The 14,755-nt window shown below is 50.9% G+C and overlaps 2 protein-coding genes across 2 annotated transcripts in view; one reads left to right on the top strand and one right to left on the bottom strand.

Annotated features, from left to right (window-relative positions):
• The window catches only part of dnajb2 (DnaJ heat shock protein family (Hsp40) member B2), a 186,327-nt gene extending 180,295 nt beyond the window's left edge, over positions 1–6,032 (top strand). Inside the window, exon 11 of the mRNA XM_072469165.1 lies at positions 5,877–6,032. The gene's annotated coding sequence lies outside the window, so the exon portion shown is untranslated. The remainder of the gene's footprint in view (positions 1–5,876) is intronic.
• Positions 1–14,755, bottom strand: part of LOC140386639 (receptor-type tyrosine-protein phosphatase-like N) — a 358,411-nt gene that overhangs the window by 101,006 nt on the left and 242,650 nt on the right. The window lies entirely within an intron of this gene.

Below are 14,755 nucleotides of genomic sequence, written 5' to 3'. Positions count from 1 at the left end.
GCTCAGCTAGCAGGTGGCGGAGAGGAGCTCTGAGCGGGGAGTTTAAATTGTGGCGGGGTTTCGATGGGGTGATTATTTGGGATGGAGTGGAGGCACTGATCCCCCCCCCCCCCCCCCCCCCCCCCCCGTAGGGCGGAAACTCAGCGGACTCCCCTGCGGAGTGCCGGGAAACAAGAGGAGCGGGCTCTTTAAGGTGTGTGTTTGTGTGGCCCTGGGCTGGATTGTAACTGTGACATGCCCTTTGTTTTCGAATTGTTTGCGTACACTGTGGTACCATCAGCTTCTAATTAGAGGACAGCTTTCAGGAACAAATGCATAGCATGGATTCACTGGCTACAATTAGCACAAGCTGATTAGGGTCCTTGGATACTTAATTAGTCCATGTACGCGATTAATGAAAATCCCATTGAAGGGTGAATACGGGTGGAATCTCTTTCACACTGCTGTCAAGCTCAGCCACACAAAAGAACTTAATGATGGCAGGGTAAGGGCAGTGGGGAAGGGGGATGGGTTTGGGGGGGGGGGGTGCGTGGAGAAGACCTCGCTGCTTTGTCTCCCACACTCACTTGCCCCTCCAGGGTCACCCTGGAAACAGCCTTAGAAAAGGAACAAAACTAAAGAATAACACAGAGCTGACCGACTCCTGGAATCAGCAGGATGCTGGATAATAGGCCCACTTGGGTCACCATAGCAACAGCACAATGCTCGGCCGAATCCTTCGGCCAGCGGGGGTACGTGGAGACAGGCCCCTTGGATAATACAAGGCGTGCATGCACATACGGACAAATACAAACACAGATATACACACACACACACACAGATAGATACATATACATATGCACACTATCTACAAGGCACAAGACAGGAGTGTGATGGAATACTCTCCACTTGCCTGGATGAGTGCAGCTCCAACAACACTCAAGAAGCTCAACAACATCCAGGACAAAGCAGCCCAATTGATTGCCCCCCCCTTCCACAAACATTCAAACCCTTCATTACAGACGCTCATTGGCAGCCGTGTGCACCATCTACAAGATGCACTGCAGCAACTCACCAAGGTTCCTTCGACAGCACCATCCAAACCCACGACCATCTAGAAGGACAAGAGCAGCAGATACCTGGGAACCCCACCGCCTGGAGGTTCCCCTCCAAGTCACTCACCCACCCTGACTGGGAATATATCGGCCGTTCCTTCACTGTCGCTGGGGCAACGTCCTGGAGCTCCCTCCCTAACAGCACTGGGGATGTACCTACACCTCAGGGACCGCGGCGGTTCAAGAAGATGGCTCATCATTTTCTCAAGGGCAACTAGGGTTGGGCAACAAATGCTGACTGAGCCAGCGACGGCCACATCCTAAATATTAATAGGAAGCAGGTGGACCCAGAGACACACATTTGCTCACATGAATGTACCACACGTGCAAAGGCATCTTTACATTACGCTCAAAGATTCTCCAACACAGCATAAGTTCCCTCATTAAAATATAAAAGAAAAAATGTTGGGTAACTTATGATAGTTACATATTGCTCAATAATTAATGAGGTAATGAATATGCAAAGCAATCCTCTCAAAATATATAATGTATTCCCTGTGGGTGTACCTACACGGACTGCCGCAGTTCGCAAAGGCAGCTCACCACCACCTTCTCGAGGGCAATTCGGGCCGGGGAACAAATCCCGGCCTAGCCAGCGACGGCCGCGTCCTGTAAATTACTATTTTTTTAAATGATAAAATCCCTACAGTGCAGGAGGAGGCCATTCAGCCCATTGAGTCTGCACCGGCCCTTGGGAAGAGTGCCCCACTTAAGCCCACACCTCCACCCCATCCCTGTAACCACCCCCCCCATAACCTTTGTGGACATTCAGGGCAATTTATCACGGCCAATCCACCTAACCTGGACATCTTTGGAGTGTGGGAGGAAACCGGAGCACCCGGAGGAAACCCACGCGGACACGGGGAGAACGCGCAGACTCCACCCGAGGCTGGAATCGAACCCAGGTCGCTGATGCTGTGAGGCAGCAGTGCTAACCGCCGTGCCGTCCCCAGCTGGCCTCCTCCTGTTCCTATGTATAATGTATTAACTGTATCCTATTTTGTTTTCATTTATTTTTAATGGTTGGCATACTATGTTGTTGAAGCAAATGCGATGTGAGAAAATACTTTTTCACCCAGCGAGTGGTTGGGGCCAGGAATGCGCGGCCTGGGTGTGTGGTGGAGGCAGCTTCAATCGAGGCGTTCAAGAGGGCGCTAGATGGTTACTTGAATTGAAACAATGTGCAGGGCTGCGGGGAGAAGGCAGGGGAACGGTATGATGCTCATCTGCAGAGCCAGTGCAGACGTAATGGGCCGTACCTTAAAATAATTGCAAGGTCCACACTCACTCCTTCATCCAGTAAAACCATGGCTGATCTCAACTCCACTTTCCCCACAAAAATCCCCGTCCCTTCAATTCCCTTCATGCCCAAAAATCGATCAATCTTCGTCTTCGAACGTAATCAATGATGGAGCCTGGGCTGGGGAGTTTCAAAGATTCACGTCCCTTTGAGTGAAGAAATCTCTCCTCATTTCAGGCGTGAATGTCTCACCCCTCATTGTCAGACTGTGACCCTGGGTGACCTGGGCTCTCCAGTCAGGGGCGACCACCTCTCGGCAACTGCTCCGTAAAAACTCTCCGAAGAACCTTTTTCTGTCACAAAAGAGGCTGCTCGGGTGGGGGGGTTGCGGTTGCTTATACCATCACGTTGGTAACTGGCTGTGTGCCCAAATTCATTTCGGGGAAGCGGGCATCATTGATGGCCCATCCTCAGTCGCTCGTGAGAAGGTGGTGGTGAGCTGCCTTCTCGGACCGCTGTACAACGAGGTGCAGGTAAAATCGCTGGCTTTGAAAGCAGACCAAGGCAGGCCAGCAGCACGGTTCGATTCCCGTACCGGCCTCCCCGAACAGGCGCCGGAATGTGGCGACTAGGGGGCTTTTCACAGTAACTTCATTTGAAGCCGACTTGTGACAATAAGCGATTTTCATTTCATTTCATTTTCAGGTACGCCCACTGTGCTGTCAGGGGGGGGGGGGGGGGGGGGGGGGGGGGGGGGGGGGGGGGGGGGGGGGGGAGTTCCAGGATTTTGACCCAGCGACAGTGAAGGAACGGCCGATGTGTTTTCCATGTCAGGTGAGAGGTTTGGAAGGGATAGTGGTGCTCCCCTGCGCCTGCTGCCCTTGGCCTTCGAGGCGGTGGTACTTAGGGAGGTGCTGGGAGGTGCACAATAAGAGGCACGGCATTCGGAATTGCTGCTTTAGGGTGAAGCACAATCCCTGGAAGCAGAGGCAGGTTGCTTTATTTCCTTAAAATCTTTGAAGGAATGTTCAAACTGACTTATCGTAGGGTTACATTACAGCGCAGGAACACCGAGCCTACGCCATTCAGCCCATCATGTCTGTGCCGGCCATCAAGCACCCGTCCACTCTAATCCCATTTACCACTTGGTCCTTAGCCTTGCCAGCTGGGGCGTTTCAAGTGCTCATCTAAATACTTCTGAAATGTTGCAAGGGTTTCCGCCTCTCCCACCCTTTCAGGCAGCGACTTCCAGATTCCCAACCCCCTCGGGGTAAAAAAGTGTTTCCTCAAATTCCCTCTAAATCTCCTGCCCGTGACCATAAATCTGTGCCCCCTCTACCAAGGGGAAAAATTCCTGCCGATCTGCCCAACCACGTCCCTCATAATTTTACACATTATGTGGACTGTGAAGCGTGATTCCAATCACTGGCTGATTGGCAGAATGCCAATTGGTGTGCAAGTACCTGAATCATAGACTCCCTACAGTGCAGAAGGAGGCCATTCGGCCCATTGAGTCTGCACCAACCCTTTGAAAGAGCCCCACCCTATCCCCATAACCCAATAACCCCTCCTAACCTTTCTGGACACTAAGGGCAATTTAGCACGGCCAATCCACCTAACCTGCACATCTTTGGACTGTGGGAGGAATCCGGAGCACCCGGAGGGAACCCACGCAGACATGGGGAGGATGTGCAGACTCCGCACAGACAGTGACACAAGCCGGAATTGAACCCGGGACCCTGGCGCTGTGAGGCAGCAGTGCTAACCACTGTGCCGCCCATTAACTTGGTAGTGAGTTACCACCTTGGGCAGCATAGTCATCTCAGACTCAGCACGGTAGCACAGTGGTTAGCACTGTTGCTTCACAGCACCAGGGTCCCAGGTTCGATTCCCGGCTTGGGTCACTGTCTGTGCGGAGTTTGCACGTTCTCCCCGTGTGTGCGTGGGTTTCCTCCGGGTGCTCCGGTTTCCTCCCACAGGCCAAAGATGTGCAGGTTAGGTGGGTTGGCCATGATAAATTGCCACTTAGTGTTCAAACGCTAGATGGGATTACTGGGATAGGGTGGAGGTATGGGCTTAGGTAGGGTGCTCTTTCAGGGGCCAGTGTACACCTGATGGGCCGAATGGCCTCCTTACTGCACTGTAAATTCTGTGAGACTTACAGGGTTGTGGGTTCAAGGCCTGTTCCAGGATTCAAACCCATCACCCAGGCTGCCATGCCAGTGCAGTCCTGTTGGGAGTTCTGCATTGTTGTAGGTGCTGTCCACTCAAACAGTACAAAATGAGACCATTCAGTCCATCGAGCCCATGCCAGCACAATAGCTATCCAGTGAATTCCTCTCCGCCGCTCTTTCCCCATAGCGCTGCGCATTTCTCCTTTCCAGGTTTTCACACAATTCTCTCCTAAAAAAATCATCCTGCATGTGTGTATTTCAGACGGAACATGTAGAATTTACAGAATTTACAGTGCAGAAGGAGGCCATTCGGCCCATCGAGTCTGCACCGACTCTTGGAAAGAGCACCCTACCTAAGCCCCACACCTTCACCCTATCCCATAACCCAGCCACCCCACCTAACCTAAGGGCAATTTAGCACGGCCAATCCACCTAACCTGCACATCTTTGGACTGTGGGACGAAACCAGGAGGAAACCCACGCAGACACGGGGAGAAAGTACAAACTCCACACAGACAGTTGCCCAAGGCCGGAATTGAACCCGGGGTATCTGCCGCTGTGAGGCAGCAGTGCTAACCACTGTGCCACCGTGCTGGCCATGTAAGTCTATCATCTTAAACCACAGTGTGAAAGCAGATTCCCTAGTAAATCAGAATTCTATATTCTACAAAATGCAACCAGATCCGGTGACAATCTTAAAGTTCAATACAAGAAGGGCAGCAAGCGGCGCAGTGGTTAGCACTGGGACTGCGGCGCTGAGGACCCGGGTTTGAATCCCGGCCCTGGGTCACTGTGGAGTTTGCACATTCTCCCCGTGTCTGCGTGGGTTTCACCCCCACAGCCCAAAGATGTGCTGGTTAGGTGGATTGGCCGCGCTTAATTGCCTCTTAATAATAAAAATAATTGGCTACTCTAAATTTATTTACAAAAAAATTCAATACAAGATGTAACCACACTCTGTTACCGTGACTGAACTCAACATGTTGGGAGGTGCGATCAAGTCTCCAATGATCTAGGATTCTGTACATTAAAGCCTGTAACATTCTCACACATTAATCATTGAAGATAATACAAAATTCTGTTACAATCCCAGATTTTACAAAATGTTAGCTCGTAGCTGGCCCGATAACATTTTCAGTAACCAAATCTCAGCAATAGATACATTCCAAAATGTAATAACATCTCGTAACAAATTCAAAATTCAATCCATTATCGGGTACAGCCAGGCCCTGTAACAATCTGTAAACTGATACGTTGAAGTTGCACAAATTGCAGACTTTGTAGCTCTAGGTTGGACTTAAATTACTTCCAGTGTTGAACCGACGGTGGACGTTCAGCTCAAACATTAACCTTCTCTTTGTCTTTCAGCTGCTGACTGGCTGGCTCTGGGATAGATCACTTCCACGCTGCACCCCAACCCTACCGACACAAACCCACAGGACACAAGACCGCTGGATGTGTTCCAGCCCTGCTGAGTGTGCCCAGACAAGCTGCTTTCCACAGATTACCAGATAATAAAATAACTCCCCAACGAAACAGATGTACGCACTTACATGGACTCGGTGCTGAGCGCTGATTAACCCTTTTCCCTCTGCAGCGGCATACCACCCTTGCTCTCTCTCCTTAGCTCTTGCCCCTCCCACCCCCGACCCACCCAGCCAACATCTTTCCCAGCTCTCCCCCCCCCCCCTCCCTCCCACTTTGTACCTAATTAGACTTTCACTGAAGCGCCTGTCCAAACTAACCCCTGTGATCTATCCCGGATGACAAGCAGGCTCCACCAGTCTTTAACATATGAAAAGACCTCCCCAAGGGTGACTGACAATCCTTCGCTCCCAGAGGACGGGAAACGTTCTGAGAATTTTTTTTCTCTCAAAAAAGAAAATCTTCAGGCGGACAAAGACAGTGATCCGGGGGGGGGGGGGGGGGGGGGGGGACTTGCTATGGGAAGGGGGAGGGGGGAGACAGGGCGCCCCCTCGCTGTGTGAGCACTGAACGAAAGGTCAGAGCGAGAAGGCCTTGGCTTGTTTGCTGCCATCGCCAATTCTATTTCATTTTCTCCCCGGTCTGCTGGAATCTCGTATCAGGTCCCTTTGCACAATGTCTTCATTTGAAGATTGAAATCAGATCGTTAAAAGGCGAATGGAATCTAAGGGAAGGGCAATCTGAGCAACATGTCCACACTGTTGAAGGTGAAACCAGTATCCCAAACGTTAAAACTTCCACGTTACACATTTCGTAATAAAATTGCAGATTTGATTTTCCAGAGAGGAGGATCATAGAGTCATCGATGTTTACAGCATGGAAACAGGCCCTTCGGCCCAGCTTGTCCATGCCGCCCAGTTTCTATCACTAAGCGAGTCCCACTTGCCCGCATTTGGCCCATAGCCCTCTATACCCGCCCTGCCCATGGAACTGTCTAACTGCTTTTTAAAAGACAAAATCATACCCGCCTCTACCACTGCCTGTCAGCTCGTTCCAGACGCTCGCCAGTGAAGAAATTTCCCCTCTGGTCTCTTTTGTGTCTCTCCCCTCTCACCTTAAACCTATGCCCTCTCGTTGCAGACTCCTCTACCTTTGCGAAAAGATGTCGACTATCTACCTTATCGATGCTCCTCATGAGGATCATAAGAAGTAGGAGTTGGAGAGGGAATTCGGCCGCTCGGGCCAGCTCTGCAATGCAAATTAAAATCGCTTATTGTCACAAGTAGGCTTCAAATGAAGTTACTGTGAAAAGCTCCTAGTCGCCACATTCTGGCGCCTGTTCGGGGAGGCTGGTACGGGAATTGAACCATGCTGCTGGCCTGCCTTGGTCTGCTTTCAAAGCCAGCGATTTAGCCCTGTGCTAAACAGCCATCTGATCAGACCACGATTATGGTCTTCAATCCACTTCCCTGTCTGCTCCCCCCATCACCCTTGGACTCTCTCGTCGACCTGTCTTACTGAGCCTCGAATATATTCAATGAGCCAGACCCCAGCTCTCGCCAGAGGAGGGAATTGCAAACAGTAAGGACTCGGACAGGATCACGCGATTCCGCCTGCTACCCCACGCTGGGATGGAGGAGGGAATGTCCGCTGCCAGTGCCCCGGGATGGCCCCGGAGCCTCCACGTCGGGGAGGTTCATTTCCAAGGGTCTTCTTAACGAACAAAAAAGAGAAGGAGAAAAACTCTGAGGGTATGCCACAAAATTGCCAATTTCCATTTTGTCTCAAGGCGTTCATTAATCAAATTTCAAATATTAGAGATGGGGGAGGGGAAAAAGAAATCAGGTTGTTTTGGCCGGCAGGTAAGGTTAAAATGATTGGGTAACAAAACACCTGTTCTCTTCCCAATTGATGTGGGAAGGTAGACCAATGGTGGGGGGAGACCAGACGATGTGTGATGAAACCTCCAACAAAATCCCCAAATCGGAACTGACAAGACTGGGTTACGGATGAGGTGGGAGGGAACTCAGATCTCTTGCGTGTCATAAATTGAGACACTTACGTATTGCTGTAAAAAACATCATGCAGTAAAAGCTTTTCATCATGCATTCAACAAGCCAGACACAAGAGTATCAAATTTCAAACGGAGACACAATTTATACTGCATGAGAAAAGGGGGCCGATTGATTAGCAAGTTGACTCTGACTGGTTGAGCCATTGCCTTGGGAATGCACCAGGGAACAGTTAACTGCCAAACTTTTGTTAGTTGAAAAGGCGCAATGCCCTGACATGATTTTTCTGCTTGCAAAGGACAGGTCCCTGCAGACGAATGTATGCAGCGTGTGGCATGCGTAAGCCACATTGCAAGCCTGACCGATGAGCTTAAATTGGTTGTCAGTGTAATTCCTACCAACTAGGATTCTGAAATCATACCTAATGTTGGGCATTATACTCTGTGTTTGCTGAGTATGGTAAGTACTCTGCCTGTTGCAAAAGGCTGAAGGGACGTGCTGTTCGATACCGCCCACCAGTCTTTGAGGCACTCGGCCTTTGAATCTGGCATCACGCCGGCATTGAAACTCACAGACCACATTACTCAATTGTGTCATAGGGCAGAAGGTCTTTTTGTATTGACAGCCGCATCCTGTTAGTGCCGAATACCATTTGTGTTGCAACTGCATAGCAGCAACGTGAAACAGCTCACCTCACCTGAGGTAGGCTGGGCACTCTTCAGAAAGTGGCTGCCTTAGGCCCATGATGTGTTATGTACTCTGGGATAACACAGGCTGCAACTGGATGCAGCTTTAACCAAAAGATACTCCAGACCTTGAAGTTAGTTCAATCTGATCTATTGAACCAGTAGCACAGTTAGCACAGTTCTCTATGAGTTCGACTCTCTGCTAAGCTAAGTGTGGTTACTCTGTCTGACTGAACCAGACTAGCTCTTAGCCACGTGCTGGAGGTGTGATACTGTACATACACCCTGACTCACTCTGTAGGTGTTCATCAGTGGAAAGAGGCGGAATGTGAGAGCCTCATGCCTTTCATAGTGAGAGACCACCCCTGAGTGTCCTGCCTGCTCATTGGCCATGTCCTGTTCTCTGTGTTCATTAGCTGCCTGTCTGTGCCTGTCTGTATGTCATTATCTGCATGTCTGCATATCGTGACAGCCATTGATGGGTTTGCGCAATACGCAGTGAACAATGGTCTGATCAGAGAAGCCATTATCCTGTAGGGTGTCTTTGATGTGCCCTATTTCGGCATCAAGCTTGCACAGCGAGCAAATAGCTCCGGCCCTATTAAGAAGGTTGTCAATAAGGCCAATCTTATAGGGGGTTGAGCTGTAGGAGTTCCAATTGACTACTGAAGGTGGGCTTGCGGTAGATAGCAGTGGAGAACCCACTGGTAGGTCTCTCACCAGTACTTCGAGGAACGGGAGCGCATTTGACTGCTCCATTTCAAAATTGAATTTGAGCGCAGGATGGTGCCCATTAAGGTGTGTAAGGAAATTCTTAAATGTAGCTGCATCTTCAAGCGTAGCAAATGTATCACCTATGGTATTGGAAATATCGGGATAGGTTAGGTGTCATCCCATCAAAGACACGTTTCTCATGCAACCCAAAGATAATAATAATAGCTTATTGTCACAAGTGGGCTTCAATGAAGTTACTGTGAAAAGCCCCTAGATGTTTGTGAGAGCTGGGCTGAGAGGGGTTCCCATGGCAACACCACCTACTTGGGTACAAATGATGCCCAGAGGCCTTTGGCCTAGAGTATTCCAAAGATTCACCACCCTCTGAGCGAAGAGATTCCACCTCATCTTAGCCCTAAATGTCTGACCCCTGATCCTGACCCCTGATCCTCAAACTGAGACCCCATGTTCTAGACTCCGCAACCAAGAAAACATCCTCCCAGGATCTCCCCTGACAAGCCCCCTCAGAGTTTTATACATTTCAGTGAGATCACCTCCCATTCTGGAGAATATCGGCTCATTCTCCTCAACCTCTCCTCACAAGACAACCCTCTCACCTCAGGGATTGGTCTAGTGAACACCTTTGTTGCTCTCTCGCTAAAGTAAGTATAACCTATTTTAGATAAGGAGACCAGGGGCGGGATTCTCCGACCCCCCCGCCGGGTCGCAGAACCGCCGGGGGGGGGGGGGGCGTGAATCCCGGGGGGCGGGAATCGCGCCGGTCGGCGGCCGCCGGCAGCGGCCCCCCCCCCCGGCGATTCTCCGGCCCACGATGGGTCGAGTGGCCGCCTGTTTTCGGCGCCAAAATGTGGCGGCTAGGCGATTTCCATTGCGGTGTTAATGTAAGCCTACTTGTGACAATAATAAAGATTATTAAGATTATTACTAGCCCAGTGACATTGCCATTACACCATGGGTCTCCTCATGGTCCAATTGCGGTGGGACCGAATGCACAGCCGTCCCTGACGAAAGCAGCAAGCACCACTGCAGGAATCTGCTGCAAGAACACGGGCTGGAGCCAACGTTAATGCCCTCTCGCTGACCCTCTTTTTATGCAGCCTCTAACCTAACAAGAAAAGCGGCATTTTTATAGCACCTTTCCCAGCATCACAAGATGCTTCACAAGTCACTGAAGTATTCTTGAGCTGTCGTTGCTGCTGCAATGTCAAACTGCAGCAGCCAATTTGTGCACAGTAAGATCTCATGAAAAGCAATGAGATAATGACCAGATAATCTGTTGTTTTTTTTGTTATGTTGCCTTGGAGAATTCCCCTTCTCTTTCAATAGAGGCATGAGATTTTTGACCCCCACCTGGAGGAGCAGGCAGGGCCTCACTTGAACTTCACATCACAAAACAAAACGGCAACTCCAACAGTGTAGCACTCAGCACTTAATAATTGGCCTAAGAACAGAGAGCAAAGAAAAGTACAGCACAGGAACAGGCCTTTTGGCCCTCCAAACCTGCGCCAACCATGCTGCCCGTCTAAACTAAAATCTTCTGCACTTCCGGGGTCCGTAACCTTCTATTCCCATCCCTAGTAATTGACCCCTCTACCCTGGGAAAAAGTCTCTGACTATCCACTCTGTCTATGCCCCTCATAATTTTGTCGACCTCTATCAGGTCGCCCCTCAACCTCCTTCGTTCCAGTGAGAACAAACCGAGTTTATTCAACCACACTGTAGACAAGGATCATATTATGGTCCATAATATGGGCAGCACGGTAGCATGGTGGTTAGCACAATTGCTTCACAGCTCCAGGGTCCCAGGTTCGATTCCCGTCTTGGGTCACTGTCTGTGCGGAGTCTGCACGTCCTCCCCGTGTGTGCGTGGGTTTCCTCCGGGTGCTCCGGTTTCCACCCACAGTCCAAAGATGTGCAGGTTAGGTGGATTGGCCATGATAAATTGCCCTTAGTGTCCAAAAAGGTTGGGTGGGGTTACTGGGTTATAGGGTGGAGGTGCGGGCTTAAGTCGGGTGCTCTTTCCAAGAGCCAGTGCAGACTCGATGGGCCGAATGGCCTCCTTCTGCCCTGTAAATTCTATGATTACTGATTGCACTGTCTGTGTATACACAGTGTGTAATGCAGAACAAGGCCAGCAGCGCGGGTTCAATTCCCGTACCGGCCTCCTCGAACAGGTGCCGGAATGTGGCGACGAGGGGCTTTTTCACAGTAACTTCATTGAAGCCTGCTTGCGACAATAAGCGATTATTATTAGTATTACATGAGGAGTATATTATTGATTACACTTTCCATGTGGACATGATTTTACGTTTCTCAGAGGGGTGAGGGGGAGGGGGGGGGGGGGGGAACAGAAACTGAGGGCTCCGCCAGCTCAGATTGTCCAATCATACATTGGATGGCCGATTATTGGCCGTCAGGTAGGAAGGAGGTCAGTAAATGGAGCAAAGGGGAGGTTCGGCACCCAGTCAGGCCTGCAGGTTGGGCCCTACATGGCCGAGGTGTACCGGCGTGAGCAGGAAGTCAGTCATTGCTCAGAATCAGTCTTTACTTCTTATTGGCGGCTCGAAAATGTTTTTTTAAAAAGTGATAACAAAATACTTATAACGGTGCCACCTCCCCCACCAGAATCTGCTGTTACGTCGAACCGTGGTCCCGGTTACTTTGCCTCCGCCCTTGCGCGGCCCCGTCAGAGTTGCTGAAAAATACTCCCAAATATCTTCACGTCCAGCGCCTCAGGCGGTGAAAGATTGTGGGCGATTGGGTTGTTAACAACCGGCTAATCAAAATGGTGGGCGGGCTGCCAGTTTCTGCACCCACTCTGTTTTACGTTCGCGCGGGGGGGCACCGTGCCCGTTTGCCACACTCAGGTCAAGCCCGAGGAGCAAATTAAGAATGTAACAACTAGGAGCAGGAGTCGGCTATCTGGCCCCTCGAGCCTGCTCCACCATTCAATGTGATCATTTAATATACTTTCCTAACTGATCATAGAATTTACAGTGCAGAAGGAGGCCATTCGGCCCATCGAGTCTGCACCGGCCCTTGGAAAGAGCACCCTACCCAAGCCTACACCTCCACCCTATCGCCGTAACCCAGTAACCCCACCCAACACTAAGGGCAATTGTGGACACTAAGGGCAATTTATCACGGCCAATCCACCTCACCTGCACATCTTTGGACTGTGGGAGGAAACTGGAGCACCTGGAGGAAACCCACGCGCACACGGGGAGGATGTGCAGACTCCGCACAGACAGTGACCCAAGCCGGGAATCGAACCTGGGACCCTGGAGCTGTGAAGCAATTGTGCTATTCACAATGCTACCGTGCTGCCCTGATCTTTCTGTGGACTCGGCTCCCCTTACCCGCCCGCTCACCGTAACCTTTTATCCCTTTACTGTTCAAAAATCTATCTACCTTTGCCTTCAAAACATTCAACGAGGGAGCCTCAACTGCTTCACTGGGCAGGGAATTCCACAGATTCACAACCCTTTGGGTGAAGACGTTCCTCTTCAACTCAGTCCTAAATCTGCTCCCCTTTTATTTTGAGGCTATGCCCCCTAGTTCTGCTTTCACCCGCCAGTGGAAACAACCTGCCCGTATCCATCCGATCTATTCCCTTCATAATTTTATATGTTTCTATAAGATCCCCCCTCATCCTTCCAAATTCCAATGGGTACAGTCCCAGTCTACTCAGTCTCTCCTCGTAAGCTAACCCTCTCAACTCCGAAATTACACCGGAACTTTCTGCAACAAACTACTTGGCCTTACAGGCAACCCACCGGCGAAGATGTCTCAAATGAGGAAAATTTCATTTCTATCGGGCTTTTCATAAGCTCAGGATGTCCTGAAGTGCGTTATAGCCAACGATGTACAGCTGTTATACGCTGTGACAGGCAACCAATTTGCTCACGGCAAGCCCCCTGGAAGGGTATTCACGACCAGATTAAAGTTTTACATGACTTTGACCGAGGAATAAATATTGGACAAGACGCCAGGGAGAACTCCACTGCTCTTCCTTGAAATGCTGCCAAATGGAGGGCCTTCCACCTCGGTTTTATGTCTCATCCACACTGTGCGGCACTCCCTCCGGTGCTGCCTTGGGGTCGTTGAGGCTAGAATTCGTGCTCAAGACCCTGTAGTGGGGCTTGAACCCACAACCTTCTGACTCAGAGGCGTGAGCGGTACCAATGAACCGCAGTTGACCCACGAAGCCGAGATCGAGGCCTGAGGCCTGTAATGTATCCCCCATGCGCCAAGGTGGACAGGTCAGCTGGCAATGCAGGGGAAGGGATACAGACAAACCCAGCAGCGACTGCCCGACGGGTTTGGGTTTTTAACACTCCCGATCGATCATCGGCGGAAGGGAAGGCTGAAGAATTGAAAAGAACGAGCGAGAGCAGGGTGTGAGGGGGCGACCATCGATTGTGAGACAATGAAGTAGGGGGAGGGGGGCGGGGAGGACGGAAGGCCTGGGGGGTGGGGTGCGTTAGGTGGAGATTAAACTCTCCCGCTTTCACAGGAAGAGACAGCAGCCTCAACAGAAACTCTTATCGAGAACAAAAAAATAAATCCCAGCTTCAATTCAGAAGCAGCAGCAGTTCGAGCTGCACAACCTGACCCTTTAACCTCTGTCCGGCTGGCTCCTCAGGAGGCCTTCGTCTCTCTCCAGTCCCTTTGTTAACAGGCTCGCTATTCATTTTTTTGTTTGGGATAAGCCTCTCCGCTCCCCTCCCCCGACACCACCCAGCCCCCAAACCCCCCCCCCCCCACCCCACACTCAACCTTCCTGAGGCATTATGTCTAAAGTGACACACAGCTAGATGACACAAGAAAGATTATTTTTGGACTCAAATACAAATTGTGTTCTTTTTATATTATTTCCCCTTCAGCTTGGGTTCTGAAGGTGGCAACGGCACTCCCGCCACTAGCGAGGAGGCCAATGTTGGTGGGCGGGAAAACAAGGAGGGGTGGGGGAAGGGGGCTTGGGGGGGGGGGGGGGGGGGGGGAGGGGGTGGGGGGTTAGCACGGATGATACGAAGGAACCTCCATTCTGACTCTGTTCTGTTGGGGTGTTTTGTTTGGGGCTGGAGGGTTGGGGTGACGAGGCAAAGGGCTAACCCCTCGAGCGAGTGTGGCCGAACGAACGTGTCTGCATGCAGCTGCCTCGAGCAACAAGCCCGATGGTGGGGATGGAGGAGGGTGCTTGGCTGGGGCAGCCATTTTTAACCCCGCATCGCCCTGCGGGTCACATAGAACATAGAAAAATACAGCACAGAACAGGCCCTTCGGCCCACGATGTTGTGCCGAACCTTTGTCCTAGATTAATCACAGATTATCATAGAATTTACAGGGCAGAAGGAGGCCATTCGGCCCATTTAGTCTGCACCGGCTC

Source organism: Scyliorhinus torazame, chromosome 2 (assembly GCF_047496885.1).
Source record: "Scyliorhinus torazame isolate Kashiwa2021f chromosome 2, sScyTor2.1, whole genome shotgun sequence".
Classification (NCBI taxonomy): domain Eukaryota; kingdom Metazoa; phylum Chordata; class Chondrichthyes; order Carcharhiniformes; family Scyliorhinidae; genus Scyliorhinus; species Scyliorhinus torazame.
The sequence above is the reverse complement of the archived record's forward strand: the minus strand, read 5'-3'. Positions and strand labels throughout refer to the sequence as shown.